We start from the raw sequence: 24,919 nt of genomic DNA, 5'->3' as shown, positions 1-24,919 counted from the left end.
CAGAGAGGCAGGCAGAGAGAGAGAGGAAGGGAAGCAGGCTCCCCGCTGAGCAGAGAGCCCGATGTGGGGCTTGATCTCAGAACCCTGAGATCATGACCTGAGCCAAAGGCAGAGGCTTTAACCCACTGAGCCACCCAGGCACCCCAATAAGAAAAGCTTTTTAAAATTTCTTGAAATCAGGAAGTATAAGTCCTTCAAATAGTTTTTGTTTGTTTGTTTATTTTTCCAAAACTGATTTGGCTATTCTAGTTGCCTGCATTTTCTTTCTTTCTTTTTTTTTTAATATTTTATTTATTTATTTGACAGAGATAGATCACAAGTAGGCAGAGAGGCAGGCAGAGAGAGAGAGGGAGAAGAGGCTCCCTGCTGAGCAGAGAGCCTGATGCGGGGCTCTATCCCAGGACCCTGAGATCATGACCCGAGCCGAAGGCAGAGGCTTAACCCTCTGAGCCACCCAGGTGCCCCAAGTTGCCTGCATTTTCAAGTACATTTGAAGAGCAATTCCAGTTTGTATAAAATATTTTCTAAGATTTTAACTGACCATTGTGTTATATCTACAGATCAATGTGAAGAGAAATAAGGGAATAGACATTTTAACAATACTAAGTCTTCCAGTTCATGAATATGGTATAACTCACCATTTAGTTAAATATTTCATTTTTCTTAGCAACGTTTTGTAGTTTTCAGTGAAGATGTCTTGGTAAATTTTCACTAATTCATTCCCAAGCATTTATTTTGTATGTTATTGTAAACAAAAACTGTTAAACTGACTTAATTATTATAGGTTTTTTTTCTAAATTGCATAGGACTTCCTATATAATCACACCTTCTATAAATTGCAAATTTCTTTTTTCTCCATTTTGTATATCTTTTAACTTCTTATTGTCACCTTACTCTGCTACCTATAACCAAGTACACTACTTTGAATAAAAGAGGTAGAGAACGGGCATCCTTGACTTCTTCCAAATCTTAGGGAGAAAGCATTCAATATTAACCAGTGTGTGTAATGTTAGCAGTAGGATTTTCATATATATCCCTTATCAGATTAAGAAAATTACATACTATTCCTAGTTTGCAGAGAGCTTTTGTCATTGAGAGGATTGAGTTTTGTCAAATCCTTTCTCTATATTCATTGAGTTGATCACACTATTTTTTCCCCTTATTCTGGGGAATTGCATTGATTTTTGAATATTGAAACCAAGTTTGCTTTCTTTGCATTCCTTCCTTTTCTTGGTAATAATAATACATTATCATTTTTTAAAATATTGGTGTGCTAAAATTTTATTGAGGATTTTTATACTTATGATGATGAAGAATATCAATTTTATCAATGATTTTGAGAAGTCAATTGTTGCCATGGATAAATTTCTCAGTGTTCTAGTTTACAATTTTTAAGTTTTTCCAGTTTATAATTTACAACATGTTTTTAGCTTGTTAAAATGGAAAATTCCACTATTTCCATCCATAGACTCCTCTAGAAGTATCCCATACAAAAGATGAAATATGTTGCATTTTCAATATCTTTTATTTAAAAATACACTTTTTTTGCTTGAACTTTCTTTTGTGATACATGGGTTATTTAGTAGAGTATAATTTAAGTCTGAAATATGGGGATTTTATGTTTGTTGTTTGTTACTGAATTCTAATTTAACCCACTCTGGTCAAAGAATGACAGTGTATGATTTCTAGCTTTGTTTTTGTTTTTGTTTTTCTAACATCTTTGGAAAAACCAAGGTGTTCCTAATGTTCTCTCTCTTGGCAAGACTCACACTCTAAACTCTGTATCCTGTATGGATTTTGATGAGTTTATCTTAGGTCAGGTATAAAGTAAAACCTTCCCTAAAACCTGGTCATTACTCTTAAGAATGTTTTTTCTGTTGTCTTAATTGCATGTTTAGGGTGTTAAAATGATTTATTTACTCTGAATTCTGAACTAGAATTCTACCATCTCACAGCACTACTCAATGTCTAGTGTGTCTGTGCTTGTTTTCTGCTCTATCACAGCCAATTTTTGGCAAAACTTGCATAACCTCACCTTTTTCATGTTTGGTTTTACTTTTAATGAAGAATTCATAGGGATCCTTCTCATACAGCTCTACATACACTTCCCCATGCAATCCATTGCCTTCTAGTACCCTGTCCACCAGATTCCAGCTACTTCCACATCCTTAAACCTTGAAGTCTTCAATTCAGTCGATCTAGCATGATGTTCCTGTGTTCTAGCCATCAACATTACATTCAAGAAATTATCTTCATGCAGAGAGGCAGGGAGACCATGAGTCTCATCTCATGAGTTTCCCCTTTTTAAGAGATCACAATCTTGCTCTGCTTATTGTCTGATACCTGAAAACTATTTCGCATATTTCCCCAAGTGTCATAGTTTTGTTTTTTGTTTAAGTAAGAAGTTTAGTCCAATGCCACTTACTTCATTGGGCCAAAATGAAAGCCTGACTAATTGATTTTGTTTTAAATTCTTTGATCAGTATTTTCTATCAGTTCCAATTTGATTTAAAATCTATGAAAAATTATCTTATCCATACTCTTATCCCCTTAAATCATTCTTGTATAGAAAGATTTTTATGTTGGAAATTTATGCACTTTTCTAATATGAAAGGAATTGTATTTCATCAATTCTAAAGTTTAATAGTCTATGATAAATTCTTTAAAGTAATATCTGCATTTTATCTAGCCTAGCTCCTCATGAGATAACTACAACTCGAGAACCTTGAAGGGCCTCCCAAAGAAGTGAAAAAGGATTCTACCCTGTACTGGATCTTGTTTTCATTACAGGGAAATGGCTTTCTTCCCCTGATTCTATTGGGCTTACTCTATAAAGTTGGAAATTTGTGTACATTACTTATTACTGAGATTCCAAAATGTCTCACGGTGTAACCAATATAAATTAATTCTCAAATTCCCTTTTTATCCAAGGATTCAATCTCAGCTGAATTTGATATGTTATAGAAGTTACAGCAGTGATTAAACAGAAACATACCCAAACCACTCTAGAATCCTAGGAAGGTTATTTATTAGTAAAAGTGGCAGTGGTTGGGGGGTATGGGGTAGAGAGTGTTTGTTTTAAAAAATATGTTCCCTAGCTGAGGAAATGTAAGATATTTAGAAAAGCAGTTTTATATAGTCAGGCACCCAAAAGCTTAAAGGAAATACACCTCTGGGCAAGAAGATCTTATTGCTATGGGAAGAACAAAAGAAAAATGGAGAGGTTCTCCCTGAGATGTGTTAGCAAGAGTGGAGACCTGACCTTCTAACAGTCTCCAAGCAGGAGCGATTATTATGCAAATGGATGTGTCCAGCTGTTGTTCCTTTTTATGATGGATAAAATAAAAGGAAATAGGCTCAAATTGCAACATGGGGTACTAAGGTTTGGAAGCTTTGCAAATGGTTCTTTGCTTACTAGCCCAAGGAAAGTGACAGCTGATGGCAGGAGGGTATCAAGGAATACTGATTTCATCATTGATTTATGGTTTCTCCACCCCCAATCAGAATTCAGACTAGTTAATGCTAGACTGTTAGAATACTCACATATTAAATCACATGTAATATAGGTATTTTATATACAATAAAAAGTACAGAGGAAATGTTACAGATTATTAAAATTTTTAAATGCCCTTCCTACCTCCCTGATTTGATTTCTTTTTTAAAGTGCTTTAGTTCAATGGTTTCTTATTACTATATACTATAATAATAATAAAAATAGCTTATGTGAATTTAGACTTTTCAATGTCTTTTTGCCTATATTAACTAATTTGTTCTTCAGATAGACTTATTTCCATTTTATAGAACAGGAAACTAAGGTCAATAAAAGATGGGTGCCTTGACTAAGTGAGTATTGATTGATAAGGTCTTGGACCACTATTTCAATATCAGCCTTCTCTTGCTCAGTCTAATTTTTCCACTTAAGCTTCTGGTGGTCTCTCAACAGAGTGGCGATGTATAGTCCCTAAAATTCCTCAGGAGGGTACCAAGGGGCTTGACCAGAAAAGCCAATCACAGTTCTTGCCATACCCCCAGACCTTTCTAGAAACTCTTCTCAGGAACTTGAGACTAGAGATAACCTGAGAAAATAAAACAACAGCACGTTCTGCTAGAAAGACTAAGAGCTATCATGATAACCTAAATAGGAAGCAGAAATTATAAAAATTCAGAGTAAGATAGGCAATACAAAAGGAATCACCAATTAGAAGGTGAAAAAGGCAGATGGTAGTCGAGTATCAGGAAAAAAGGGGAGACTGAAAAAGAACAATGTATCAGAGCAGTGCAGGTTCAACACAAAACATTGAAAGGATTGGAGATCATTTCCCCCTACGTCCCTGTCATAGTCTCTGATTCTGAGTGTCCTCCTAGGGGAACTCTCCATAAGGCATGTTTCTTATGGTCCCCCTTCTTCCTGAAGGCAGTCTCCACTGTACTCCCTTGTGATGTGCTCCTTCTGAAGCTGTAATGTTGAGACCTTCTTGGCTATCTGGGTGTGTATATCTTCCCACTATCCTTACCATCCCCAATATTTGAGGGTTTTTTTGGAAAGATTTTCAGTCCCTTGCTATCAAATAAATCAAGTAACAAAGCACTGACTTCAGCATTTTATAAAGAGTTAACATTGGGATGCCTGATGGCTCAGTCAGTTAAGTGACTGACTCTTGGTTTTGGCTCAGGTCATCATCTCATGGGTTGTGAGACCATTCCTCACATAGGGCTTCACCCTCAACGGGTGAAGATTGAAGATTCTTTTCCTCTGTCCCTCTCCCCACTTTTTTTCTTTCTATCTCTCTCAAATAAATAAATCTTAAAAAAAAAAAAAAAAAGAGTTAACGTTTGGTGCCTGGGTGGCTCACTTGGTTAAGCAACTGCCTTCGGCCCAGGTCATGATCCTGGAGTCGTGGGATTGAGTACCACATCAGGGTCCTTGCTTAGCAGGGAGTCTGCTTCTCCCGCTGACCTCTCTCCTCTCATGCTCTCTCTCTCTCTCTTTCTTTCTCTCTCTCTCTCAAATAAATAAATAAAATCTTAAAAAAAAATCAAAATCAAAAACAAAAACAAAACAATGTGGATAATTCAGAACAGAAATGTTTGAGAAAAAATAATTTAAAATACTAGTGATTTTAAGTTACACCAGGACATTTAGTTAGTAGGATACTTAGAAATCTGTCTTGTTGTGAAAGAAAAGTGTGAGGGCGCCTGTGTGGCTCAGTTGGTTAAGCAACTGCCTTTGGCTCAGGTCATGATCTTGAAGTCCTGGGATTGAGTCCCACACTGGGATCCCTACTCAGCAGGGAGTCTGCTTCTCCCTCTGACCTCTCCCCTCTCATGCTATCTCTCTCAAATAAATAAGTAAAATCTTAAAATAAATAAATAAAAGTGTATATTTGAGATAGGGAGATGAGTAGATGGCTTTTCCTACATATATCTTATTTCTTTGACATACTATAGCTGTTATTGATGGTCACTACGGCAAAATTATTCCTTTTAATCATTTTATTATTTCAATCATTTAAGGTACCTATCTTTTGTATGCCTTGCTAGCTATAATGAAAGCCCTTAATGAATTGAAGAATTCTGTATCATTTTCTTTACATATTCTTGCAAAGTGCCTAAACTGTGTGCCATTCTGAACTCACAGCGTATCATTGAAAAAGTCATGAAGTAAATAAAATGCTTTAGGAATGGTAGGAGGAGTTTTATATCCTTTGGCATTTAATATTCATAAAAAATTTAATAATTGTTATTATATTTGAGAATAGGGCATCTGAGAATGACAGGTGATATTGCTGTTATCCCACAATTGTGGGATTGTAGAGCTGGAGTTTGAAACCAGCATCTCTGATTTAATAGCCTCTAATATTTCCACCACCCAACACTAGCTCCCATCAATTCCTCCATTTATTCATACAACATAAATTTATGCAGAGATGACTCTGCTGGGCATTGTTCTAGGAACTAGGGGTACATACTAAATAAAAACAAAACTAACACTCCCTATATTATGAAGCTTCTATTCTAATGACTCTTTTGAACTTTATGGTTCATCAATTGTTTCCAAATCAGTGATCTCTATTCACATTTTCTCTCTCATCTTGAGTGTATGCAAAATTGGTATCCCACCACGTCAGCATTTTTCATACAGCTCTATGCCACCCACCCAATACAGACCTCCATTTTCAAGCTTAAGAAATGGGCTTATCTCTGAAGTCAGTTAAGGCACATACATATCCAAAAGGTAGAAATGGTAGATAATTATTTTCAGATTTTATGGCTTTTGTTAATACATCTTATTCTTTCCAAACCACATTTTGAAATTAATTTTCAATTGGCAAAACCTTCTGTTTTGTATTGAATTATTTCCCCCCTAAAGATATGATGAAATCCTAACTCCCAGTATCTCAGATTGGGATTTTATTTGGAAATAGTGTTGCTGCAATTAGTTAAAATGAGATCATAGCAGAGTAGGGTGGGCCCCTAATCCAACATGACCAGTGTCTTTATTTAAATGGGTAATTTAGACACAAATTCAGAGGGGAAACAATCAGAAGAGATTCAGGAAGAACACAACCATGTGACAAGGGAGGCAGAGGTTGGAATGATGTATATACAAGCCATCAAAACCAAGGATTGCCTGCAAACACTGAAAATTGGAAGAATCAAGGAAAGATTCTCCACTACAGGTTTCAGAGAGAGCACAACCCTGATGACATCTTGATTTGGGACTTCTAGACTCTAAAACTGTGAGTCAGTAAACTTCTGTTGTTTTAAGCCATCCAGTTTTCGTAACTTGTTACAGCAGGCCTAGAAATGAATACACCTTCCTTTTTCTCTTTTCCTCATATACCCTCTTCTCTCTTATTCATTCTTCCTTCTTCCCTCTAATTCTCCCTGTACTTTTCCTTATTCTGTTCTGTCACCCCTTACTCACCTTCTGTTAAAGATCCTGTTGGCAAGAATTAAAAAATCACTCTGCCACCATTTCTTCCTAGATTGATTTCCAGGTTTGACATCTTCCTGGCAGTTCCCTTGCAGGATCTACTGTCAAAGTTACTTAATAAAGATTCCCCTTTTATTTATGAGTGTTAAGGAATGCCTAGAAGGTTTAGAAACTCTCCTCTCAGTCCATATTACAAAATGCATGAGCTGATGGGAAAGTCTCAGAGCAATGTTGCTGTTCCCACTTAAAGATGCTGAGGCATATGTTTCATTGGTCCTCTGGCATCTTTATGTCTTCAAATATATGCAATCTCCTTCCTTCAGAGAATTATTCAGTGCACTACAAACGATTAGCAAGTCCCTGAACATGTGAACATGTGGATGCTTACCAGTCCCAGGTAGACAGGACATTTTTCCTCAGGCCTCAGTGTCATAACTAATCACGTTTCCCTCTCATGGAGGCACTGGGCCACTTTACGAAGCGATTTTCTACTCCAGATAATCACACTACCCTGCTGGCTATGCAAATAATTCAGTGTAGGGCATCCTTCCCAAAAACCTTTACTCAAGGAAATGTTATTTCAAAACCTGATTTTGTGCAACTAAAAAGGAACACTTGTCACTGCCCATTTCCTTCTCTGAACATCTCTGCTTGCAAAGTTTTCTTGGTTACTTTTCCCTTTGATGTCAGGAATAATAAAGAAGAGGAAAAAGGCACAAAAACATTAGCAAGACCTCACCTCTTTTTTTAGTCAATGTAGCTTATGTATATAATACACATTTTAAAAAAGAAACAATATTTTGACACACTGTATTTTCTTTAATAAATAATTATAAAGTGTTTTTATTATTCCTAGGGATTGATATAAAAGGGACAGCTAAAAACAAAATAATCCATTTCCTTATAGAGCTTTCACTCTAGTAAGGGAAGCAGACAAGCCCACAGATGACCACCTTTCATGCACAGGCCATGTGGTACAGGCTGGCTGGTATACTGGAAAAATGTGCAGACACTAAAGTCCAGAATGCTTGGGTTCAAATCTTGGCTCAGCCACTTGCAAGTCTCTGAACTTGAGCAAATTACTTAAGCTTCTTCAGCTCCAGTTTTCTCACCTGTAACTAAATCCCCCAGTCATAAGGCTATTTTGAGGGATTTACAAGTTAATGTCCATAATGCATTAGCATAGTTCTGGACACATAAGGAACTCCAAGGAACAGTAAGCGTCTATCTACAAGGGGAAAAGCAGTTGGGCAGAGGGCCTAAAGGAAAGTAGCTCATCACAATAGGATGGAGTACTGTGGAGTATTAACAATCTGGAAGCTATTCAACTTTGGCTGTGCAGAGTAACCTCACAAATCCGCTTAACTCTCTCCACAGAGACCAACTAGTGACAACAAGCAAAAGAGGAGGAAAAAAAAAAAAAAAAGCTAAAGGGAAAATGAAACAATGACTTAAAAAGAGGCAGTGACATTATCGCCACCTGCCCTCTTTCCTTCTCCTGAGGCATTAGCAGCTGCTCCAAGGAGAACACTATCTGTGTCATACACAGCAATTACTTGGTTGATTTTCTGCAGGGAGTTGCTATTTTTCTGTTGACAAGGCACGTTGAATCGATCATTTGGCATTACATCATATTCAATTTACTGTCTCATAACACTTTATGTGTTTTATATAAAGAGTTGTGTGCCAGGGGGCTCTGATGATGTTGAAAATGCATCATTTCAGTCACTTACCTCCACTGCTAATGGTTTTGCTGCCAGCTTTTTAAACTTGAATTAATTTGGCGATTTAGCACTCAAGTAGAAAAAAGTAGAAAATCTACTTTTGAACATAGGTAAAGCCAGCTGGAGGCTGAGGTATAAGGAAGGGAATTTGTTTTGTCAGAGGCTGTGATGCCAAAGTTTTACCATTTGTGATGCCAACTTTTTTTTTAAATAAACTTTTAATTTTAAAGTCGACTTACAGAAAAGTTGTGAAGTTAGTTCTGAGGATTTCCACAGATCTAACACTCAGTTTTTGCTGTTGTTAACATCTTATATTACTTATGGTACATATGAGGCAACCAATAAAGCAAATTCAATGCATTATTATTAACCAAATTTCATACATTATTCAAGTTTACTTAGTTTTTACCTGATGTCCTTTTCTGTCCCAGACTCTCATTCAGAATACCACATTCCATTCAGTCCTCATGTCCTGACAACAGAATACCACATTCCTTAGGCTCCTCATGGCTCTAACAGTTTCTCAGATTTGTCTTGTTTGTAATGACTTTGGTGGTTTTGAGGAATACTGGTCAGGCACTTTAAAAATTGTCCCTAATTTTTTTAATAATATTTTTCCTCATGATTAGATTGAGATCAGAGGTGTTGGGGAAAAAGACCACAGAAAGAAAGCTCTATTTTTGTCATCATTTCAAAGGTACCCACTATCAACAAGACTCATCATTGTTGACGTCAGCCCTCATGGCTTGGCTGAGGGAGTGTCTATCAGGTTTTTCCACTGCAAAATTACTCTTTTCTTCCCCCTTTCCATACTGTGCTTTTTGGAAGGATGTTACTTAAGACTTTGGGTTTATGTGCCACTTCGTTAGTAAAGTGTCTACATAAACTATGTGGAGTTCTTCTGCACTTGAGATTTGTCTCTTCTCCCCCATTCTTTTATTTAATCATTTATCAGTATGCAGCCACAGATATTTAGTTTATACTTTGGGTTATAATCCAACACTACATCATTGATTTTCTTGCTCAAATTGCTCCAGCTTTGGCTATGGGAACTCTTCCTGCTGTCTCTTGTGTCCCTTTTACATACTTCTGGTGTCATAGTAGATAATTTGTTTGTTTTAATACTTTTTTACTTTCTGGACACACAACATACCCCAGTCTAATATTGCTCTAGTCCTGGATTCAGCCATTTATCCAAGAAGCACTGGTTCATTTTATCAGCGAATGTATGAGAAACTTGCTATTAGAGTATCATTGCTTCTGATAACAGCTTATTTTACCACCGATTATTCCTCCGAATTCCCTAGGAACCATGGGGACTCAGACTGCTGCAGGCCCTGCCCTATAGTGGCTCACCCATGACAACTCTACAACATCAGCTTGTCAGCTCCAGAATCCTCTTTTTCCTGCCCCCCATCCAAAGTTACCCACTTTTGTTCTATTCCTTTTCTGCTCTTGCAGTCAGCTTCCAAAGATAGTTATCTGAACTTTGCACAGAGTATTCCTAGTGATTTTCAATAAATGTTTGTTACACTGAATTGAATCTGATAATCTAATTCCCATTAAGTTGTCAAAAACTGATAATGGATTAAAGTGTCACTACTCACACAAGATAATTGAATTTTTAATAGAGAACTTCTGGAGACACAGTTATTCCCCAAGGAAATGACACCAAAATGTAGCAGATCCTTGGAAGATGTATGCAAGCAGGTAAACCTAATTTTAGTGGGTGCTGGCCAGCATTTTGAAAAATTAAAGAAAACAGAAAATATAATGTACCACTCGCAATTAGAATAAATATTGTTTTGTGAAACTTTGGGGATATGTGCGTGTGTACACTGAGTCATGATGTACATTGCATCACAGTGTATAAATGACTATGTTCTGCTACCATTTTATAAAAGGATATAGAGAAGATTAGAAATCTTATGGATTTCTATGCCAAATCCTAATTTGGCAAAACAAATAATTTTGGTTCCATTTTTTTCTTCCATTCCTTTAGAAATATTTCACAATCCTTGATATGGTCAGTGGCATGCCATACTGGTGAGTTTGGCCATGCTGTGGTCTGATTTATGGATATAAAAAGATATGATCCATATGTAATAGGAGATCATATTCAAAGAATCTTTTACTTTCTGGTTTCCTATCTTTATTAGGATTTATCCTCATCCATCTAGATAGCCAGATAAGAAACAAGATAATATAGTATAATGATTAGAATGCAGGCTCTGGTTTCTTCATGACACAAGCTCTGCCATTTCTTAACTGTACTTCTTGAGACCAGTAACCGCAGTTGCCTTATATATGAAATGGGGCTAGTTGTGGTATTTACTTCATTGGCTTAATGTGACAGAAACATTATTACAGTGTGCATTCAATATATATCGTAAATAAGTCAGTATTTTGTGAACTGTAGATTCTAACTCCTAAGAAGATAATGAAATCAATGTGATGGGTTGCCTGGAACATTAAATAATAAAATAGACTTAACAGAATGACAGAGTATATCCAGGTAGTTAGAGTAAATTTGATTCCCAAAGCTTTCGTTCATTCGTTCTGTGTGTGCGTGTGTGTGTGTGTGTGTGTGTGTGGCACGCACCCATGTTCACTTGTATGTTTATGTCTATTGTACAGATGCTGGGTCATTAGGTAAAATACATTTCCTACTGATGGTCATAATCAGAAATATTTGAAGTGTCAGACAGATCTTTCCTCTCCCAAAACTAAATTAATCATCCTCCCCAATCCTTCAACTCTAAGCTCAGTTGTTTATCTTTCAGATAATGTTCCTTTACTTCCCTGTAAATCTATTTTTTTAAATCTTTTATCACATCATGAATCCCTGAGTTCCACCATTTATCAGAGCTGTAATTTTACATTTGTTTGCATAATTGTTTGATTAATAACTGCATCTCTCTTTTATGCTGTAAGTTCACTGACAGTCATGACTGGTCATTTTTGCTCACTTCTCTATTCCATGAACCTAACACAATATCTGGCACATGGAAGATGCTCAATAATTATTAAATGAGTGAATGAATGACTGTATCCTCCATTCCTCTAATACCGTCGATGTATAAAGCCATTAAGTCCTATGAATTCTTTCTTCTTAATATCTCTCAGATTCATTCACCTCACCACAACCTTTAGGGAACTTAATTCTTTTTGCCTGAATTTCAGCAATATCCTTCTAACTGGTTCCCTTATCTATGCCCTGCTGCTTTTCCTCCCACTCCAATACAATTAATTTTCTCCCTTAGTGCTTTTTGACTAAGATAAAAATATAATCAAACCACCTCTCAGCTTAGTATCTTTCAATGGCATCTAATTGCCCTTAGGAAGAAGTTCAAGCCTCTTATCATGCAGGGGGTATAGGCATTCACAATCACAAATGCCATTGTGCAAAGTTTTAACTTCTTTTTTTTTTTTTTTTTAAGATTTTATTTATTTCTTTGACAGACAGAGATCTCACGCAGGCAGAAAGGCAGGCAGACAGAGGGGGAAGCAGGCTCCCTGCCGAGCAGAGAGCCTGATGGCGGGGCTCAATCCCAGGACCCTGAGATCATGACCTGAGCCAAAGGCAGAGGCCCAACCCACTGAGGCACCCAGGAGCCCCATTAACTTTATTTTCTTATAACTCTGTTTGATTTTCTGATTCCAAACTATATATGCCTGATTTTAGTCACTTTCATGTAAACCTAGTCCAACTTAGTGATTTCTCAGTCATTTAATACCTATATTTCAGTCACCTAAAGATTATATATAACCCTCTTATTTTTATTTTTTGCACTACTTCTCTTAGGGGTTGAATCTAATCTTTGGGAGATTAAGTGAGGATGGTGGAGTGACTTACATAATTATCTCTCCATGTTTGAAGGAGAGGGCTTTTCCTTGGTCTCAATCTGCTTCAGATCTAATTCTGAATGTGTTCTCTTATTCTCAGTTGGACACAAACAACTCCATCAAAGACATTTGACTATCAGAGTCACAGTTTTGTTTTGTTTGTTTGTTTTTTAAGATTTTTATTTATCTATTTGACAGAGAGAGAAATGCGCAACAAGCAGGCAGAACAGAAGGCAGAAGGGAAGAGAGAAGCAGACTCCCCGCTCAGCAGAGAGTCCCAAGTGGAACTCAATCCCAGAACCCTGAGATTACAACCCAGGCCAAAGGCAGATGCTTAACTGACTGTGCTACCCAGGCGCCCCAGAGTCACAGTTTTGAGGAAACACTGCTTTTCCCTTCTTTGAATTCCGCAAACATCAAGGCCTCAAGGGGGGATTCTATTCTGTAAGAGCCCCTTGTATTTCTCTGTACTTGCTAAACCTTCTAGAATATGGTCCAACTGTAAATTCTCTCCAAAGCTTATAGACATTTTAGTGTCAGGTGTGAAAGGAAAAACTAAACTATGCCCACTTGCATCCTTAATTTTACCTTTGAAATTTATAACTCATAAATTTATCTTTGTTCATTTCATTCTTCCCATTTGAAAATGTCCTTTGGAGTTAATGGTAATCCAAAGCCTTCCATTGGAACGTGGATCGTTGCAGTTGGGAATTACTTGATTTTATCATGCACAATTCTAAGCATTTTCTTGTATTATTTCATTTAATTTTTACAACAGACTTCTGAGGAAAGTGGACTTATTTTTCTTATTGTAACCAATGAGGAAACAAAAGTACAGAAAAGAAGCAACCTGTTTATGGCTGTGCAGTATATGGTAAGCCAAAATCTGACCCAGGAACTCTTCATCTGGAATCTTTGTTGTCAATCCTTTCACTATTATTTTGCTACACTGCAAACACATTTTGCATCTCAAATCTTGCTACCAGATGCTCTAACTTCTGGGTGGAATGTTCTTTCTCCATTGTCCTTCCTCTTATCATTTGAAATTCAATTCACCACATTATCCCCTCTAAAAGAAAGTTTTCTCCTTTATCACCTATCACCCTCCCCACTCTAGTCCAATTCTGAATGCTCCAATGGATGGTTTAACTAGCTCTAGATTTGTCTCCCACTAACCTATGAGCTTACTGAAACCAAGAAAAGAACCTTATATTCTTGATATCTGTATTCCAATGCCTAAGGTAGTGCCTGGCATATAAAAAGTGTTTAGAACAATTTGTTATATAAATTAATAATGAATGAAAAAGTTTGAAAGCCAAAGGTACTCCACAGTGTTAAGGTAGAAACAATAGTAACTTTAAGAAATGGGAAACATGACAGGTTTAAATGCTTGTTTAATAATAATATACAATTTTACTTTTAGATCACAGACACACTTGGGTAAAAAGACAGTGAGTAAAAATTAGCTCCTCTGAGGCTAATGAGCTTCACTGTCCTTCAATATCCATCTTGTTCCCTCGGCTTTGAAGAAAACATCTAAAATAGTATACTAGATGTTTTCTCAGACATTTCTATCATTCATGGATTTGAGGTTACTGAAATACTAACACAATAACATTCTTTCTACAGCTTGCAAGGATTATCCATGCTCTTCCTGGAAATTAATCCTCAGAATCCCTAGGGATCTGGTTTTAAGCAATAACTATGGAAAGAGTCATGTGGGCAGAAGCCCGTGGGATGTGAAAAACTGAAGCAGCCACAGCACTGAGTCACAATTAGTTACAGCACATCCAGGAGAAGCAAAAAGACTTTTGTATTCCAAGGCATCTGGAATCTTGATCAATTCCCAACCACTTTCCCCACCAGAAATATCAATACTGGATGAGAAAAGGAGAAACGTGAGTCATACCTACTACACAAGCACTCATATTCTCCAGCCAAATGGCTAATTTTCAAGGCTACCTACAGCAAATACTCAAGCCTAAAAATTGCCAGAACTTGCCACTAGCCCATTCAGCAAAGACACATCTGTTCTGCTCTCCATATTCTCTAGGACAAGCACCTATTAAAGACCAGCAGTTGATTTATTAAGAAAAGATAAATCAAGAATTCCAGTAAAATGTTTTTCAAATGTCAGAGACACAAAAGGCTAAACTAATGACTTGAAAATAATTGCTTGGGATTTGACCAAGAATCAAGTGATTAGCATTCAACACCATCACTTTTGCATAAAGAAGGAAAATAAAATACGCCAAAAAGAATGGAAACTTTCTGGGAGTGAATAAAATAACAATAGCATATTTGAGGAAATCTGCATAATATGCTGTATCTTTAAGTGCAATTATCAAATGTTGATATAATATGCAGTTTGCTAATTGAATTTCTGAATTTAGTGTATGAAATATTGAAGGCAGTTTAATAAGCACAATAGTGGGGAATGGTTTCCAAGTGCAAATAGGTAATGGTGGAACAATTTAGGTACGATGAATGGTATCAAATTTTTCAGGCATGCATATATATCTCTAAGCAAATGCAAAAAATAATCATAGATTTGAAGATTCCTTCCTCCTCTATTTTTATTGTAGTAATCTCTTCTTGTAAATCTTTTATTAACTTTTAAATAAAATTGTGTCTTCAAATATCTTAATAACCAGTTTCTGAATCATCAACTATCTATGCAGGGTATTTAGCAAAACCTTCACATTTTTAAATAAAATTTTTACTTATTGTTATTCTTTGACTTTCAATTCTTCATTTGTCTGGAGGTTGGGAGAAAATAAAAGCTTCAGGAGGCAATCTAGCTGCACAATCCAGCTACATCACCCATCTCCCTACTGTACATATCATCAAACTGTTCTCAAGTTTTTAAGGTCAAATGCTATGGTCCTTCCCTGTGTCTCCAAAGACACATGCAAGCTAAGCGTAACTGGAAGCAGAAAATTAATAATCAACTGACTTTACTAATATGCCTCCCAGAACATGGCAAAATTGTGTCAGTTCCCTCATATAATGAGGCTTTTCTGGTTTTTTTTTTTTTTTTGGTCCCGGGTATTCTCCAATTCTAACTAATCAATCTTTAAGCTGGTTAAGAGTCAACATGGTATATAATTATTTTTCCAATGATATTAGCCAGCTTCCAAATATTTAATAAGCCTGTTTTCAAGATGCAGTACATAGCAAGAGGTAATGAGAATTGTTACATGTTATAATCTGGGTATTAATGACCATCTGGGAAAGCTGATAGCCCAAGGAAATATCCTATGGTGACTTTATGATTTCTATTATAGCTCATTTGTTTTATTTTAATTAGGTAAGAAAAGAAAAGAAATCTCTTCCCCACTGTGGCTGTCTGAAGGAATAATAGTGCCCTGGGCAACAGGTATGGCCATTTTTAATGAATTGGCAACAGAAATAAGATTCAGTTTCTTGGACCTGATTAACCCTTGGGGAAAGGGGAATCTTGAAAATACCATACAAATTGTCAGTGTCCAACCTTCTTAAAAAAAAAAAAAAAATATATATATATATATATGTACCCACACACTAGATATTTATACATATATAAACATATATTCATATATATGAATTTATATAAAATTTGTATTACATAAAAATATATAAATGAAACAACTTATGTCTAATTATAAAGCATTTGCAAAGTATTTTTTAATGTGTTTCAAGATTTTCTGACGAATCATCTGCAGAATATAGTGGATGTTTGCAGAACAAAATATTATGCTTTCTGACAAAATGTTGTGAGTGCTCTTTGATTATCATATCCAAAATACTGCCTTTCCAACAATAAACGAAGTTGGCTTTTATAATGTTAAGTAGATTGCATGTGTTTAATAGTGAATGGTTATAAAGATGTGCAGATTTTCAATGCTGTTATTTGGTTGGTTAATTTAAAATAAATGAATATTGAAATTTCATGAGTCTTCAGAAATTCTTATTGTATATTATACATTATAATCAGAAATGGGACATTTCAAAGCATGAAACACCAAGCAAGATCCTTTGTACCATAAAATATTACATATAAATTAGAAATAAATTGTTCACTAAAGGAAACAAATATTTTGCTTGCCTATTGGGGCAGAGATAGTTTATGAGAAAGATAAAATAGGACAAAGACAAGAAGAAATGAAGAAAGGCAGTAAATAGTATTGAGTGCAAAAGATGGAAAACCTATGGAGATAATAAAAAGAAGGCACTAAATGTGGAAAAATGATAACAAGATATTGCTCCACAAACATAGTAATAATAATAATAATAAAATAGATTCAATTTATTCAAAGGAAAGCTCCCTAATTTTTTGTTCTAAGGGATCATGAACATGTGTGTTTAATTTTTTTTTTTTCCCAGAGCTATTTAAATGAATACTTTATGGGCACTACCTCATTAATCTTTTATTACTTACTGTGCAGAATATAATTACTTCTATTTTACATTTGAAGAAACACGTTTATGGTCTATACTGATGTAGAGCATTGCTGTTGTTCAAAAAACAGGAATTGGGAATAAAGATGACAATCTGGCTCCACTTACCAAAACATGGACAGGACATAAATTTGGTTGGCAAAATGTAAAAGGAGATCCAATATGCTTTGTGTAATTTTTGTACATGTGAACTAAAGTGACAGATGATAATGAGAAATGTATCTCTGCCCCCATTTCTGAATATAAATAACTTTGTGAAACTATATCAAGTTTTCTGTGTGTGGAAGGGAAGTTACTTTTTTTTTTTAATTAAAAAAAATATATATATATATCAGTTTTGCAAAACAACTGGTATACCACAAAGAAAATCAGCAGATAGAACTATGTGTAAGTGAGAAATTTAATACTTGCTAGGTGATGACTTAAGTTTGGGAACCTCCACATACATTTTATTTTTGTTCCTATTGATCAAAACATTTTTGAACATCGTATTTAGAATATATTTTGAGCAAGTGTCACATTCTTACAGCTGTCCCTTGGAACATTAACTCCATCCATATTAGATAGTTATTATTTAGAGGAACAACCAAAAATTATGTAATGTCAATTCCAGAACCTTGCTACAGCAAATGTATTCTAGAAAAATGCAAAAACTTGTTACATGACACACTAAAAAGGGAAACCATGAAACTACGCCTCTAAAAATTCAAAATACATATAAGCACAGCTATTCACTGACACATTGTTTGTAATTACAAAATACTGGAAACAATCTAAATGCTCATACATATTTTTTTAAGATTTTATTTATTTATTTTACAGGGACAGACACAGCGAGAGAAGGAACATAAGCAGGGGAAGTGGGAGAGGGAGAAGCAAGCAGGCTTCCTGCCAAGCAGGGAGCCCGATGCAGAACTCGGTTCCAGGACCCTGAGCCAAAGGCAGCTGCTTAACAACTGAGCCACTCAGGTGCCCCTAAATGCTCACACATTTAAAAGTGGTTTAATTAAACAATAAACACAATGTAAATGCAGCTGTAAAATGAAAGAGGAAGATCTCAATGAAGTTATATAGAATATTTCCAGGGTACACTGCTAAATGAAAAAAATAATAGTACAAAAGACACTCTACTATATATTCCCTATCCTAAAAGACAGAAAAGAATATAAAAGTATATACAAAAATATACACATTTATCTGCTCATTAATGAAAAAAATGAAAGAAAAACAGATAAGATTGTCAGAAATGAATGAATGTGTTTACCCCCAGGGGATGAGTGAGAATGGCACAGAAAGATTAAGGAATGAGGACACAGTAGAAGAAATTTCTTTGAATATATCTTTGAGCTATGACATTTACAATTGAGTTAATATTTCACATACTCAAAAAATAAATTAAAAATTTAGATCAATAGGTAATGTGGGATAGTTGGAAATGGACTAGAAATCGTAAAAAGCAAAAACAAAAAACTTTTTCTTACTACAAATGAATTACATAACCACACTAAAGGGAACAAAGAAAAAAAAAAAAAACTAACCAAACTTAGTACAACGGTATTTAACAACATAATCTAAGCAAGTTAAAACTGTACACTACCGTTGCAATCAAGTTAGTAAACTTGCTTTTCATAGATCTAGGTTACCAATTCTCAAAATATGTGTATTCTAGAGCAAATAAGTGAATATATTGTGGATAATAAGAGCCAAATTTCTTATGTTATATAAAAGTGTTATAAATAAGGAAAGGGGGAAGGTCAGAATCAATTTTGAGGAGTTGAATTGGAATTAAAGATACCAGGATGAAATAATTCATTTGTAATATAGATATTTGATGATAAATGAAACAGAACTCAACATGAATATTCAATGTCAGGACAATTTCAGTGATTTAATAGATAATCATATTAATGAGTTATGTGATGGCTAATTTTATGTGTCAACTTGACTGGCCTTGGGGTCCCCAAACTGAACATTTTTTGGAGTGTGTATGCAAAAGTATTTTTTGATGAGATTAATATCTAAATTAGTGGATTCAATAAAGCAGGTTGCCCTCTCTAATATAGGTGGGTATCAATCCACTGAGAAACTGAATAGAACAAAAGTTGGAGGAGGGAGGGATTTGTCCTGTTTGCTTCCTGACTGCCTACTTGAACACAACATCTCATCTCACCTTCTCCAGCCCCCAAACAGGATTTATACCATTGGTTCTCCTGGTTCTCAGGCCTTCAGAATCAGTCTGGAACTTACAGGACCAGCTTTCCTGGGTTTCCATTTTGTAGATGCCAGATGCCTCCATAATCACATGAGCCAAGATAGATCCATGCATCTATCAGTCTGTCTGTCCATCTGTCCATCTATCTATCTATCCAACTAGTTCAGTTTATCCACAGAACTCTGATGAATATAGATTATAACTTATACTCTGATTGATTGAATAAAATTTATAACCAAATAAATATCCATGAGTCGAGACAGATAAACAAATAAATAAATGTGGAAAAAGAGAAAGCTCTACAAAGATACATATGAAGAGACAGAGAAACCTGGCAGATAGTACCTTAACTAGGTGATCATAGCTCATATTGCCATCAATAAGAAATATCTACATCATATACCTTCCAATATGATGCACTGAGAAATGTTCATCATCATTTCTGGGCTATTCCTGCCCCAAATTACTAAACTGAATTTAATCATGTGAAAACATGTCAAACCTAACTTGAGGGACATTGTACAAAAAACAAAACAAAACAAAACAAAAAACTGGCCATTACTCATGAAAGATTAAAAAAAAAAAAAAAAAGACCTGAAAAACTGTTTCCAGATTAAAGGAGACTAAAGTGATATAACAACTGTGTGATACTGAATCAGAACCTGGTCAAGAAAACAAGGGCATTAATGGGACAATGCATAATATGTAAATAATGTCTATAGATTGGCTACTGCTGTTGTATCAGGAATTTCTGGGTTTGATAACTGGCCATGGTTATGTAAGATGTTGACAGTTGGGAAAGTTGGATGAAATTAACAAGGACACTCTTAGTACTATCTTTGTAACATTCCAAGTCTGAAATTATTTCAAAATTAATTTTTAAGTATTAATATTAAAATAAACACACATACACACAATGGTACAACTAACTGTAAGACATGAAGACAGACTAATAGTTTTGAAACTCCAGATCTCAATGCATAATCAAGTGATACCAAGGTAGCACAACAGCAGCAGACTATTCAACTTGGGGTCCAATAATTACAGAAGGAAAAATTCTGAACACACCATGTTTGAATGTAAGAAAAAATTTCAAACAGCAGACACTGCAGCTTTACATTTTAAAAGACCATTTTCTTAAGTCAGGATTGGATACAAGTGTTTGCCATATTTGTTTTTGCCTCAAGACACTTATAAAACTTGACATCACTTAAAAGCAAAGGGTAATGATATGTCAGTGCCAAAACTATCCACACTACATAATGTAATAGTCTGCACTAAGACAGAAGACCTTAGAATTTTTTCTTAGATATTTACAACATCACAAGTTGTAAATATTTAGCACACATACTCTTGTCCATTGTTGGCAACTATTGGACAAGGCAGAGTAAGATAAGTTGGCCCCAGATCTGAAACAAGTCATAGTTTGAAGCAAACATTCCAGATCTACATAAATGTCTGTGAAACTAGAGGGGAAATAAGGGAACATACGGAGAACACACAAATTCTAGAGGTCTACATAGCTAACTTCAGAAGTACAAGACAAAATGAAACAAGTTAATACAAAGAAGCCAGAAAGCCATCAATGTCCCCATCTGGGAGATGAGCAAGACAGGAATAAGCAAATAAATGTTAATCATGATCTAGATGGACAAGCGGCAAAAGGAATGAGTATAATCCTCAGGCCATATTCCTTTCAAGTACAGGTACATAATAGTTACTCAATAAATATAAGTTATTCCTATTATACTAACATGAGCTTTCCTTTCTTTTTGTATCTTCTTTCATATTTCTATTTGAGGAATGTTTTATGATGAACATTACATATACGTTCTTATATGTAATTTATAAATGAGTATGTTGTATGGAAGTTACCTAAAAATTTTGTACTAGTGGGATAGAGGGTTGCTACTCAACACGTATAAAGTTTCAGTTATATAAGATGAATAAGTGCTAGAGATCTACTGAACAATGCTCTGTCTGTACTTAGCAATAGTGTACTGTGCACTTAAAAAATCGTCAGAAGGGTGGATCTCAAGCATTCCTATCATAATATAAATAAATAAATAAATAAATAAGAGAATGTGATTTTACAAATGTTGGTGATATCAGAAATTGTGTTTCTCGCTCCATTCTTTTTTTTTTTAATGATTTCAGTTATTTATTTGAGAGAGAGGGAGAGTATGAGCAGGGGGAGGGTTACAGAGACAAGCAGACTCCTCACTGATCATGGAGCCTGATATAGGGCTTGAGATAGGGCTTGACCTGGGTCTTGACCTGGGGTTTGATGCGGGGCTTGAGCTCAAACCTAAGCCAAAGCCAGACACCTAACTGACTGAGCCACCCATGAGCTCCACTTGTTTTATTCTTATTTGACACACTATGTATATATATATATATATATGTGTGTGTGTGTATATATATATACACACACATATATATATATATATATAAATGTTTGCACTTGGATATATGTAAATTATGTTTTGGTTACAAAAAGAGATAGTGTTTACAATCATTTTGGTTAGAAATTCTCCAAATTAAATATGGGTCAAATCACATATATGGTCAATTTGCACACCAGTGACTGTCAAGAATTTGTCTGACCCTGCTGGCTTCTTGGATCTACATTTCTCTCTTAATCTAGCCATACAAAGCTAAGTACTCTATTTAAGAATTAGAACAAAAACAAAGCAACACCAGTGAACTCATCTATGACCTCTGACCTTTGACCTAGCATCGCATTTCCTACTGGTTTAGAGCAAGATTGAGCCCACAGGTGACAATCTTGGGAAGAAAGTATGTCACAGAATTAGTGCTAAATCTCTTCCTTCATGAGGTGAAGTTGAAAAACTCAGTTGACCACAGAAATATTCATCAGAAAATATTTATCCTTCTGGTTGCCAAAGTTGCAGAAAACATGTCCACACATAGCCTCCATGTTAGGAGAAAATGCATTCTAAAATGGCATCCTAGATAGCTATGTGTGAAGAATATCTTCTTCCTAAGATCATTTAAGTTCAGCAACCTTTATGTCTGCAACATTAATCTCTTGCTATGGAGCTATCTCTGCTGAATAGAAATCCATGTACTACAAGAAGATACCCTTAAACCTCAATGTGATTTAGCATTCAAAGACTACATCTTTCACCTTTGCTTTTAACCCACCTATTCATTGTAAATGGCTTACAAGATCATACTTGAATGGTTTCTTGTAATTACCTGTTGAGAAAAGAAATCATGTACAACAGGGTGAGAGGTCCACTGAAGAACAAGAGGCCGACCTGAGGCACCGCAGGGGAAATGCCCTGCCCTATCAGTGAGGACAGTTAAAATAATCCCAGGTCTTCTGTGTTAGCCTAGGAGCCATCGAGCTTACAAAGGGAGGAAAGAAAACTCAGGAAGCTGCTCTATGGGCAGGGCAGGCAGGGAGTGCCAGGAGTATAGTCTCTACAAACGATTTATTCCAGTGAATGTCTTCCCTTGAAAAACTTACTTTTCAAAAAAGTAATTAGTCACATTATTATCTGAAAATATTTACTCTTTCTTCTGTCTTTACGTAGTTTCAAGCCAATAAGAATCCCTAAATACATTGTTTTAATATTTCTCAAAAAGGAAAAATGTAGACAGAAAACCGAGCAAGTTAATGTTACAAAACTGAGATCTAGAGCAGATACCGCTGACATAGCTGAGAAGGTCACATGAGTGCAAAGCCTTAGGGGATCCTTCCTGCACCCTGTCTGCTCCCCTTGTCCGTATTTTGATAAACCCTTCAAAAAATATTCTCACCCTTAAAGAGTCCTCGCTACTTTATCCTGCCCTGTAAGTTTTGTGTTTTATTGTCTTGCAATGAAGAATATTTTATAGCTCATGGATATCCAAATGACCTTTCTTCAGTTTCTGGTTGAAACCACACTGATGAAATGCCTTTCACTATAGCAGTAGCCTCACATTTTGCCTCCTGTAGCCACTTTTGTCTTTCCCATTGTGATGGTAATTTTATGTGTCAACTTGACTGGACCACAGAGTGCCCAGTTATAAATTGATAAACTGAGTAAAGCAGATGGCTCTCCTTAATGTGGGTGGATGTCAGACAATCAGTTGAAGGCATAAGTAGAATAAAAAGGTTGAACTTCTTCTGAATAAGAAGGTATTCCACCTGCCTGACTGTCTTGAGCTAGAATTGCCCCCCACCTTTGGACTTCGAACTAAAACATCGGCTCTTCCTGAATCTCAAGCTTGTCAGCCTATGGACTGGAATTACACCACTGGCTCTCCTAGGTGTTCCAGTTTGTCCACAGACCTTGGGACCTGTCAGCCTCCATAATCACATGAGATAATTCCTTACAATAAGTCTATATGTATATATGCCATAATGATATAGCTGTATGTATATAGGATATACATATAGATGCATTATATATAACCTATACAGAGAGAAATATACATATGTATCCTCTTGGTTCTGTTTCTCTGGAGAGCTCTAACATACCCACCATATCTACTCAAACAAATATCTATCTCCTCTCAAAGATGCAAAACACACATTCTATGATACATAATAATTCTTTTTCTTTTTTTATTTCTTTTGTCTTTGAGAGAATTGTCCTGCTACAAAAAAATGACTAAAAATTAATATCTGCTACCATTCCCAGTCCCAGATAATTTAAGTATTTATATTACGCTTTACTTCAAAGGAAAAGGAGAAAGAAAGAAAGAAAGAAAGAAAGAAAGAAAGAAAGAAAGAAAGAAAGAAAGAAAGAAAAAGAGACAGAAGAAAAGAAAGTTTGAGTATTCAAATAAATTGACTTCTGCTTACCTACTACTTAGGACAGTCTAATGATTCCTTCGAGTAACACGACTAAGAAAGAGATAACAATAAGTAAATTGGGGGTGCCTGGGTGGCTCAGTGGGTTAAGCCTCTGCCTTCAGCCCAGGTCATAATCCCAGGGTCGTAGGATCGAGCCCCGCATCGGGCTTTCTGCTCAGCAGGGAGCCTGGTTCCCCCCTCTCTCTGCCTGCCTCTCTTCCTTCTTGTGATCTCTCTCTCTGTGTCACACAAAACAAAACAAAACAATAAGTAAATTGATGTTTTCAATAAATGTAGCATATCTAATATATTTCTGAGTATAGTCCTAAATTTCTAGGAACACTGTCAAATATTATGTGTCACATATTAACAAGATTTTAGTTATTCATATCAATGAAAATCAAGATCATCAGGAAAGCCCTTACAGGATTACAGATGAAAAAGAAAAACAAAAACAAAAGAGAGGGAGGGAGGGAGATAGGGAGGAAGGGAGGCAGGGAGGAAGGAAGAAAGGAAGGAAGGAAGGAAGGGAGGAAGAGGGATGAAGAAAGACAAACTTGAAGTGATATTTAAAAGGCCTATCTGTTTTGATGAGTGGGCATCACAAAGAACACAGATATTTTTCTTATTATACCCTCACACCATAGTTCTGACCACCACTTCTCCCTCTTTCTTCTAAGCAGCCCTTTTGGACACAGTTCTTGTTCTACAACTCAGTCTTCCCGAGGGATCATAGACTTACCTGTCTGCACACCACCCACTTCTCAAGGAAGGTGAAGAAAACTCTATATACACATTTTAGTCTAATTAGAAATCCGAGTTGTCTGGGATGCTGGGGTGGCTCAGTTAGTTGGTAGCCTACCTTTGGCTCAAGTCATGATCCCAAGGTCCTGGGATGGAATTCCGCTTTGGGCTCCTTGCTCAGGGGGAGGCTGCTTCTCCCTCTGCCA

The sequence above is a fragment of the Lontra canadensis genome, unplaced genomic scaffold, assembly GCF_010015895.1.
Source record: "Lontra canadensis isolate GAN:19392208 unplaced genomic scaffold, GSC_riverotter_1.0 scaffold11, whole genome shotgun sequence".
Lineage (NCBI taxonomy): Eukaryota > Metazoa > Chordata > Mammalia > Carnivora > Mustelidae > Lontra > Lontra canadensis.
The sequence above is the reverse complement of the archived record's forward strand: the minus strand, read 5'-3'. Positions refer to the sequence as shown.